Source organism: Pseudoliparis swirei, chromosome 15 (assembly GCF_029220125.1).
Source record: "Pseudoliparis swirei isolate HS2019 ecotype Mariana Trench chromosome 15, NWPU_hadal_v1, whole genome shotgun sequence".
Classification (NCBI taxonomy): Eukaryota; Metazoa; Chordata; class Actinopteri; order Perciformes; family Liparidae; genus Pseudoliparis; species Pseudoliparis swirei.
Genome location: NC_079402.1, coordinates 21,916,396 through 21,926,570, shown reverse-complemented (window position 1 = coordinate 21,926,570; position 10,175 = coordinate 21,916,396).

The window sequence follows — 10,175 nt, the reverse complement described above, 5'->3', positions numbered from 1 at the left end:
CATCATCACCATCATCATCATCACCATCATCATCATCATCATCCCTCTCCAGGAGGAGAACCTGTGGTAGACCCCAAGGTGTGAAGGTGTCATGAAGAGAAGCTCTGAGACAGGAAGAAGAGAGAAGAAGAGAGAAGAAGAGAGAAGATATCGCAGCCCGACTTAATAAGATCTGATTAATATTAATGTGCATTCCTGCAGCTCGAGGACGCAGCCGGAGCCATGTTCACTAGACTTCTGTTAACGAGCTTCTGTTAACGAGCTTCAGCTGAGGCTTTAAACTCCACAATGAGCAGCGTGTCTTCGAGGTTCATCTGTTTAGGATACACTGAGCTCCTCTCTCCTCTCCTCTCTCCTTGTGGACATTTAGGATACACTGAGCACCTCTCTCCTCTCCTCTCTCCTTATGGACGTTTAGGATACACTGAGCACCTCTCTCCTCTCTCCTTATGGACGTTTAGGATACACTGAGCTCCTCTCTCCTCTCCTCTCTCCTTATGGACATTTAGGATACACTGAGCACCTCTCTCCTCTCCTCTCTCCTTATGGACGTTTAGGATACACTGAGCACCTCTCTCCTCTCCTCTCTCCTTATGGACGCTTAGGATACACTGTGCTCCTCTCTCCTCTCCTTATGGACGTTTAGGATACAGGCTCCTCTCCTCTCTCTCCCTCTCCTTATGGGCCCTTAGGATACACTGAGCTCCTCTCTCCTCTCTCCTTATGGATGCTTAGGATACACTGAGCTCCTCTCTCCTCTCCTCTCTCCTTATAGGCGTTTAGGATACAGCTCTCTCTCCTCTCTCTCTCTCTCCTCTCCTCTCTCCCTCTCTCCTTATGGGCGCTTGGGATACACTGGGCTCCTCTCCTCTCTCTCCTTATGGACGTTTAGGATACACTGGCTCTCTCTCTCTCCTTATGGACCTTAGGATACACTGGGCTCCTCTCTCCCCTCTCCTTATGGACGTTTAGGATACACTGGGCTCCTCTCTCCTCTCCTCTCTCCTTATGGACGCTTAGGATACACTGGGCTCCTCTCTCCTCTCCTCTCTCCTTATGGACGTTTAGGATACACTGGCTCCTCTCTCACTGGGCTCCTCTCCTCCTCTCTCCTTATGGACGTTTAGGATACACTGGGCTCCTCTCCTCTCTCTCCTTATGGGTGGCAGGATACACTGGGCTCCTCTCCTCCTCTCTCTCCTTATGGGACGTTTAGGATCCACTCTCCTCTCTCGCCTTATGGACGTTTGGGATACACTGGGCTCCTCTCTCTCCTTATCTCTCTCTCCTCCTCTCTCCTTATGGATTTAGGATACACTCCTCTCTCTCCCTTATGGATGATTAGGATACACTGAGCTCCTCTCTCCTTATGGATGCTTAGGATACACTGAGCACCTCTCTCCTCTCCTCTCTCCTTACGGCTGTAGCTCAGTAGGGTAAGAGGGCCGTCCTGCAACCGCAAGGTTGCGGGTTCGATCCCCGCTCTCCCCATTAGTTGCAAGTTGAAGTGTCCTTGAGCAGGCACTGAACCCCCAGTTGCTTCCGGGCATCACCATGGCCCTCCTTAATAACTAAGGATGGGTTCAATGCAGAGAACTAATTTCCCCTTGGGGATTAATAAAAGTGTATATTATAATATTATTATTATACACTGAGCACCTCTCTCCTCTCCTCTCTCCTTATGGACGCTTAGGATACACTGAGCTCCTCTCTCCTCTCCTCTCTCCTTATGGACGCTTAGGATACACTGAGCTCCTCTCTCCTCTCCTCTCTCCTTATAGACGTTTAGGATACACTGAGCTCCTCTCTCCTCTCTCCTTATGGATGTTTAGGATACACTGAGCTCCTCTCTCCTCTCTCCTTATGGACGTTTAGGGTACACTGGGCTCCTCTCTTCTCTCCTTATGGATGCTTAGGATACTGGGCTCCTCTCTCTCTCCTTATGGATGTTTTAGGATACAGCACCTCTCTCCTCTCTCTCTCCTCTCTCCCTTATAACTTAGGATACTGAGCTCCTCTCTCCTCTCCTCTCTCTCCTTATGGACGCTTAGGATACTGGGCTCCTCTCTCCTCTCTCTTATGGACGTTTAGGATACACTGGGCTCCTCTCTCTCTCCTCTCTCTCCTCTCTCTCTCCGGACGTTTGGGATACACTGAGCTCCTCTCCTCTCTCCTTATGGACGTTTAGGATACACTGAGCTCCTCTCTCCTCTTTCCTCTCTCCTCTCTCCTCTCTCCTTATGGACGTTTAGGATACACTGAGCTCCTCTCTCCTCTCTTCCTCTCTCCTTATGGACGTTTAGGATACACTGGGCTCCTCTCTCTCTCTCTCTCCTTATGGATTTGGGATACACTCTCCTCTCCTCTCTCCTTATGGACGTTTAGGATACACTGAGCTCCTCTCTCCTCTCTCCTTATGGTTGGGATCTTATGGAGGATACACTGGGCTCCTCTCTCCTCTCCTCTCTCCCTTATGGATGTTTAGGATACTGGGCTCCTCTCTCCTTATGGATGCTTAGGATACACTGACTCTCTCTCTCCTCTCTCCTTATGGATGCTTAGGATACAACTCCTCTCTCCTCTCTCCTTATGGATGTTTAGGATACACTGGCTCCTCTCCTCTCCTTATGGACGTTTAGATACACTGGCTCCTCTCTCCTCTCTCCTTATGGACGTTAGGATACCTCTCTCTCTCTCTCCTTAGACGTTGGATACTGGGCTCTCTCTCCTCTCTCCTTGTGGACGTTTAGGATACTCCTCTCTCCCTCTCTCTCCTTATGGATGTTTAGGATACAAGCTCTCTCTCTCTCCTTATACGTTTAGGATACACTGGGCTCCTCTCTCCTCCTCTCTCCTTAGCCTAGGATACGGCTCCTCTCTCTCTCTCTCCTTATAGACGTTTAGGATACTAGGCTCCTCTCCTCTCCTTGTGGACGTTTGGGATACACTGCACCTCTCCTCTCTCCTTGGGCGCTTGGGATACACTGGGCTCCCCTCTCTCCTCTCTCCTTATGGATGTTTAGGATACACTGAGCACCTCTCTCCTCTCTCCTTATGGACCTAGGATACACTGAGCACCTCTCCTCTCTTATGGATAGCTTAGGATACACTGAGCTCTCTCTCCTCTCTCCTTATAGACGATGAGGATACACTGATCTCTCCTCTCTCCTTGTGGACGTTTAGGATACACTGGGCTCTCTCTCCTCTCTCCTTATGGATGGATACACTGAGCTCCTCTCTCCTCTCTCCCTTATGGGCGCTTAGGATACTGGGCTCCTCTCTCCTTATGGACGCTTAGGATACACTAGGCTCCTCTCTCCTCTCCTTATGGATGCTTAGGATACACTGAGCTCCTCTCCTCTCTCCCTTATGGGCGCTTAGGATACACTGAGCTCCTCTCTCCTCTCTCCTTATGGACGCTTAGGATACACTGAGCTCCTCTCTCCTCTCCTCTCTCCTTATGGATGAATTCACATCTCTCCATCACACATTACTAACTCTGCTTCCTCTCCTCTTTGTGACTTATTCCTTGAATGTTTATGTAACTCATTTGGTCACATGACTTCTATCGCTTCTGCCCATCCGAGTTGTTTCTGATTCGATGTCAGGTCAAAGGTCAAAGGTCAGGGTCCTCGCTCAGAGACGTCTTTACGTCCCGATGCCGTTGTCGTTTTATTCTGCTTCACCTGGAGGACCGAACACTTCCTGTGTAGCTGTGAGAGCGACGCCCACTCACAGGAATGTGAGTCACGGCTTACGCAACATCCCACAGTGGGACGCGTTGTCCCCGCGGGCCGCGAGCCGCCACTGTTCTTCAATGTTCTTCAATGTTCTTCAATGTTCTTCAATGTTCTTCATTGTTCTTCATTGTTCTTCAATGTTCTTCAATGTTCTTCAATGTTCTTCATTGTTCTTCATTGTTCTTCATTGTTCTTCAATGTTCTTCATTGTTCTTCAATGTTCTTCAATGTTCTTCATTGTTCTTCAATGTTCTTCATTGTTCTTCAATGTTCTTCAATGTTCTTTATTCTTCATTGTTCTTCAATGTTCTTCAATATTCTTCAATGTTCTTCATTGTTCTTCAATGTTCTTCAATATTATTCATTGTTCTTCAATATTCTTCATTCTTCTTCAATGTTCTTCAATATTCTTCATTGTTCTTTAATGTTCTTCAATATTCTTATTCTTCATTGTTCTTCAATATTCTAATATTCTTCATTGTTCTTCAATATTCTTCATTGTTCTTCAATGTTCTTCAATATTCTTCATTGTTCTTCAATATTCTTATGTTCTTCACTTCATTATTCTTCAATGTTCTTAATATTCTTCATTGTTCTTCAATATTCTTCATTGTTCTTCAATGTTCTTCAATATTCTTCATTATTCTTCAATTCTTCAATATTCTTCATTGTTCTTCAATATTCTTCAATATTCTTCATTATTCTTCATTGTTCTTCAATATTCTTCAATATTCTTCATTGTTCTTCAATATTCTTCATTGTTCTTCAATATTCTTCAATATTCTTCATTGTTCTTCAATATTCTTCAATATTCTTCAATGTTCTTCATTATTCTTCATTATTCTTCAATGTTCTTCAATATTCTTCATTGTTCTTCAATATTCTTCAATGTTCTTCAATATTCTTCATTGTTCATTATTCTTCATTGTTCTTCAATATTCTTCATTGTTCTTCATTATTCTTCAATGTTCTTCAATATTCTTCATTGTTCTTCAATGTTCTTCAATGTTCTTCAATGTTCTTCATTGTTCTTCAATGTTCTTCAATGTTCTTCAATGTTCTTCATTGTTCTTCAATGTTCTTCATTGTTCTTCATTGTTCTTCAATGTTCTTCATTGTTCTTCATTGTTCTTCAATGTTCTTCAATGTTCTTCAATGTTCTTCATTGTTCTGCAATGTTCTTCAATATTCTTCATTGTTCTTCAATATTCTTCATTGTTCTTCAATGTTCTTCAATGTTCTTCAATATTCTTCATTGTTCTTCAATATTCTTCATTGTTCTTCAATATTCTTCAATGTTCTTCAATATTATTCTTCATTGTTATTCTTCAATATTCTTCAATATTCTTCATTGTTCTTCTTCTTCATTGTTCTTCAATATTCTTCAATGTTCTTCAATATTCTTCATTGTTCTTCATTGTTCTTCAATATTTCTTCAATGTTCTTCAATGTTCTTCATTGTTCTTCAATATTCTTCATTTGTTCTTCAATATTCTTCATTGTTCAATATTCTTCATTGTTCTTCAATGTTCTTCAATATTCTTCATTTAAACACTTCATTATTTGTTGTCTTTCTGTCGTGTTGATTATTGTTTGTTTTGTCATGTCAAATTGTTACCTTCCACCAAAAAAAATTCCTCGTTTGTTTGTGAAAACATTCCTGGCAATAAAACTGTTTCTGATTCTGATTCTGATTCTGATTCTTCATTGTTCTTCAATGTTCTTCAATGTTCTTCATTGTTCTTCAATGTTCTTCATTGTTCTTCAATGTTCTTCAATGTTCTTCATTGTTCTTCAATGTTATTTCAATATTCTTCATTGTTCTTCAATATTCTTCATTGTTCTTCAATATTCTTCATTGTTATTTGTTCTTCAATATTCTTCATTATTCTTCATTGTTCTTCATTTGTTCTTCAATATTTCTTCATTGTTCTTCAATATTCTTCAATATTCTTCATTATTCTTCATTCTTCATTATTCTTCATTGTTCTTCAATATTCTTATATTCTTCATTGTTCTTCATTGTTCTTCAATGTTCTTCAATGTTCTTCAATATTCTTCATATTCTTCATTGTTCTTAATATTTCTTAATGTTCTTCAATGTTCTTCAATATTCTTCATTGTTCTTCAATATTCTTCATTGTTCTTCAATGTTCTTCAATATTCTTCAATGTTCTTCAATATTCTTCATTGTTCTTCAATGTTCTTCATTGTTCTTCATTATTCAATGTTCTTCAATGTTCTTCATTGTTCTTCAATGTTCTTCATTGTTCTTCAATGTTCTTCAATGTTCTTCATTGTTCTTCAATGTTCTTCATTGTTCTTCAATGTTCTTCATTGTTCTTCATTGTTCTTCAATGTTCTTCAATGTTCTTCAATGTTCTTCATTGTTCTTCAATGTTCTTCATTGTTCTTCAATGTTCTTCAATGTTCTTCATTCTTCAATATTCTTCAATATTCTTCAATATTCTTCATTGTTCTTCAATATTCTTCAATATTCTTCATTATTCTTCAATATTCTTCATTATTTCTTCAATATTCTTCAATATTCTTCATTGTTCTTCATTGTTCTTCAATATTCTTCAATATTCTTCATTATTCTTCATTGTTCTTCATTATTCTTCAATATTCTTCAATATTCTTCAATATTCTTCATTGTTCTTCAATATTCTTCATTGTTCTTCAATATTCTTCAATATTCTTCAATGTTCTTCAATGTTCTTCAATATTCTTCATTGTTCTTCAATATTCTTCATTGTTCTTCAATATTCTTCAATATTTTCATTGTTCTTCAATGTTCTTCAATGTTCTTCAATATTCTTCATTGTTCTTCAATATTCTTCAATGTTCTTCAATGTTCTTCATTGTTCTTCAATAATGTTCTTCATTGTTCTTCAATATTCTTCAATGTTCTTCAATGTTCTTCATTGTTCAATGTTCTTCCATGTTCTTCAATGTTCTTCATTGTTCTTCAATCTTCTTCATTGTTCTTCAATGTTCTTCAATGTTCTTCATTGTTCTTCAATGTTCTTCAATATTCTTCATTGTTCTTCAATATTCTTCAATATTCTTCATTATTCTTCATTGTTCTTCAATATTCTTCAATATTCTTCAATATTCTTCATTGTTCTTCAATATTCTTCATTGTTCTTCAATATTCTTCAATATTCTTCATTATTCTTCATTATTCTTCAATATTCTTCATTATTCTTCATTGTTCTTCAATATTCTTCATTGTTCTTCAATATTCTTCATTGTTCTTCAATATTCTTCAATATTCTTCATTGTTCTTCAATATTCTTCAATGTTCTTCATTGTTCTTCATTATTCTTCATTGTTCTTCAATATTCTTCAATATTCTTCATTGTTCTTCAATATTCTTCATTGTTCTTCAATATTCTTCATTGTTCAATGTTCTTCAATGTTCTTCATTCTTCATTGTTCTTCATTGTTCTTCATTGTTCTTCATTGTTCTTCAATGTTCTTCAATGTTCTTCATTGTTCTTCATTGTTCTTCATTGTTCTTCAATGTTCTTCAATGTTCTTCATTGTTCTTCATTGTTCTTCATTGTTCTTCAATTTGTTCTTCAATGTTCTTCATTGTTCAATGTTCTCCAATGTTCTTCATTGTTCAATGTTCTTCAATATTCTTCATTTTGTTCTTCAATATTCTTCATTGTTCTTCAATATTCTTCAATATTCTTCAATATTCTTCATTGTTCTTCAATATTCTTCATTATTCTTCAATTATTCTTCAATATTCTTCATTATTCTTCATGTTCTTCAATATTCTTCATTGTTCTTCAATATTCTTCAATATTCTTCAATATTTCTTCATTGTTCTTCAATATTCTTCAATATTTCTTCATTGTTCTTCAATATTCTTCAATATTTCTTCAATATTCTTATTTATTTCTTCAATATTCTTCAATGTTCTTCATTGTTCTTCAATATTCTTCATTGTTCTTCATTGTTCTTCAATATTCTTCAATATTCTTCAATGTTCTTCAATATTCTTCATTGTTCTTCAATATTCTTCAATATTCTTCAATGTTCTTCATTGTTCTTCAATGTCTTAATATTCTTCATTGTTCTTCAATGTTCTTCATTGTTCTTCAATGTTCTTCAATGTTCTTCATTGTTCTTCAATGTTCTTCAATATTTAATTCAATGTTCTTCATTGTTCTTCAATATTCTTCATTGTTCTTCAATGTTCTTCAATGTTCTTCATTATTCTTCATTGTTCTTCAATGTTCTTCAATATTCTTCATTGTTCTTCAATATTCTTCATTGTTCTTCAATATTCTTCAATATTTCTTCATTGTTCTTCAATATTCTTCAATATTCTTCAATATTCTTCATTTATTCTTCATTATTAATATTCTTCAATATTCTTCATTGTTCTTCAATATTCTTCATTGTTCTTCAATATTCTTCATTGTTCTTCAATATTCTTCAATATTCTTCATTATTCATTATTCTTCATTATTCTTCATTGTTCTTCAATATTCTTCATTATTCTTCATTGTTCTTCATTGTTCTTCAATGTTCTTCAATATTCTTCAATATTTCTTCATTGTTCTTCAATATTCTTCAATGTTCTTCAATGTTCTTCAATATTCTTCATTGTTCTTCAATATTCTTCATTGTTCTTCAATATTCTTCAATATTCTTCAATGTTCTTCAATGTTCTTCATTGTTCTTCAATGTTCTTCATTGTTCTTCATTGTTCTTCAATGTTCTTCATTGTTCTTCAATGTTCTTCATTGTTCTTCAATGTTCTTCAATGTTCTTCAATGTTCTTCATTGTTCTTCAATGTTCTTCAATGTTCTTCAATGTTCTTCATTGTTCTTCAATGTTCTTCAATGTTCTTCATTGTTCTTCAATGTTCTTCAATGTTCTTCATTGTTCTTCAATGTTCTTCAATGTTCTTCATTGTTCTTCAATGTTCTTCAATGTTCTTCATTGTTCTTCATTGTTCTTCAATGTTCTTCATTGTTCTTCAATGTTCTTCAATGTTCTTCATTGTTCTTCATTGTTCTTCAATGTTCTTCATTGTTCTTCATTGTTCTTCAATCTTCTTCATTGTTCTTCAATATTTCATTGTTCTTCAATGTTCTTCAATGTTCTTCATTGTTCTTCAATGTTCTTCAATGTTCTTCATTGTTCTTCATTGTTCTTCAATGTTCTTCAATGTTCTTCAATGTTCTTCAATGTTCTTCATTGTTCTTCAATGTTCTTCATTGTTCTTCCTTGTTCTTCAATGTTCTTCAATGTTCTTCATTGTTTTCAAGATTCAAGATTCAAGATGTTTTATTTGTCACATACACACACAGGGTGTGCAGTGAAATGAAAGTGGCAATGCTCAGCAGGAATGTGCAAGACAACAAGTACACTATTTACAATAAAACAACACAATATTTACAGTAAGTGTGTGTGTGTGTGTGTGTGTACTAAGAGGGCAGTTGTGTGGGTCTATGTGGGGTCCTGGTGAGGTCGGGTTCACAGTCCTGATGGCTGAGGAAAACTCCGTCTCAGTCTCTCTGTTCTTGCCCGTGACTACGGGCGCCTGCCTGACCGCAACAGCTGAAACAGTCTGTTGTTGGGTGGTGAGGATTCAGCAGTCCTGCGGCTCTGGTTCTGCACCTCCTGGTGTACAAGTCCTGCAGGGTGGGAGTGTAGTTCCAATAGTGCGTTCAGCCTTTCTCTCTGAAACCTCCCTGTCCCAGCGGGCAGTTGCCCAGGCTGTGATGCTTCCTGTCAGGTCGCTCTCTACAGCTCCAGAGTTGAAGAACTGAAGGATCCTCTGAAACTTTAAATTTCCTCAGCTGCCTGAGGTGGTAGGCGCTGCCTTTCTCACCAGAGTGTCTGTGTTTGTTGACCATGTCAGATCCTCGGTGATGTGGACTCCCAGTATTTATACCGCTCACCCTCTCCACAGTAGTCCCGTTAATCCCCAGTGGTGGTCGTCCTCTGTTGTTGTGCCCTCCTAAAGTCACAATCAGCTCCTTGGTTTTGGTGACATTCATGATGAGGCTGTTGTCCTGGCACCAGGTGACAGATCAGCAACTTCCTCCAGGTAGGCCTTCTCGTGGTTGTGGGAGATCAGGCCCACCACCACTGTGTCATCCATAAACTTGATGATGGTGTTGGAGCTGAACCTACACAGTCATGTGTGCAGGGAGTACAGTGAGGCTGAGGACGCAGCCTGGGGGATCCTGTGTTCAGGGGTGAGGATTTGGAGGTGTGTCTGCCCACCCTGACCACCTGTGGCCTGGCGGTCAGGAGTCCAGGATCCAAGCACACAGGGGTGTTCGGTCAGCTCAATCAGCTTGCCGGCCAGTCTGGAGGGACTGTGGTGTTAGCTGAACTATAATCAATGAACAGCAGTCTCACATGGCCCCCCCTCTGGTCCAGATGAGAGTGTGGTGGTG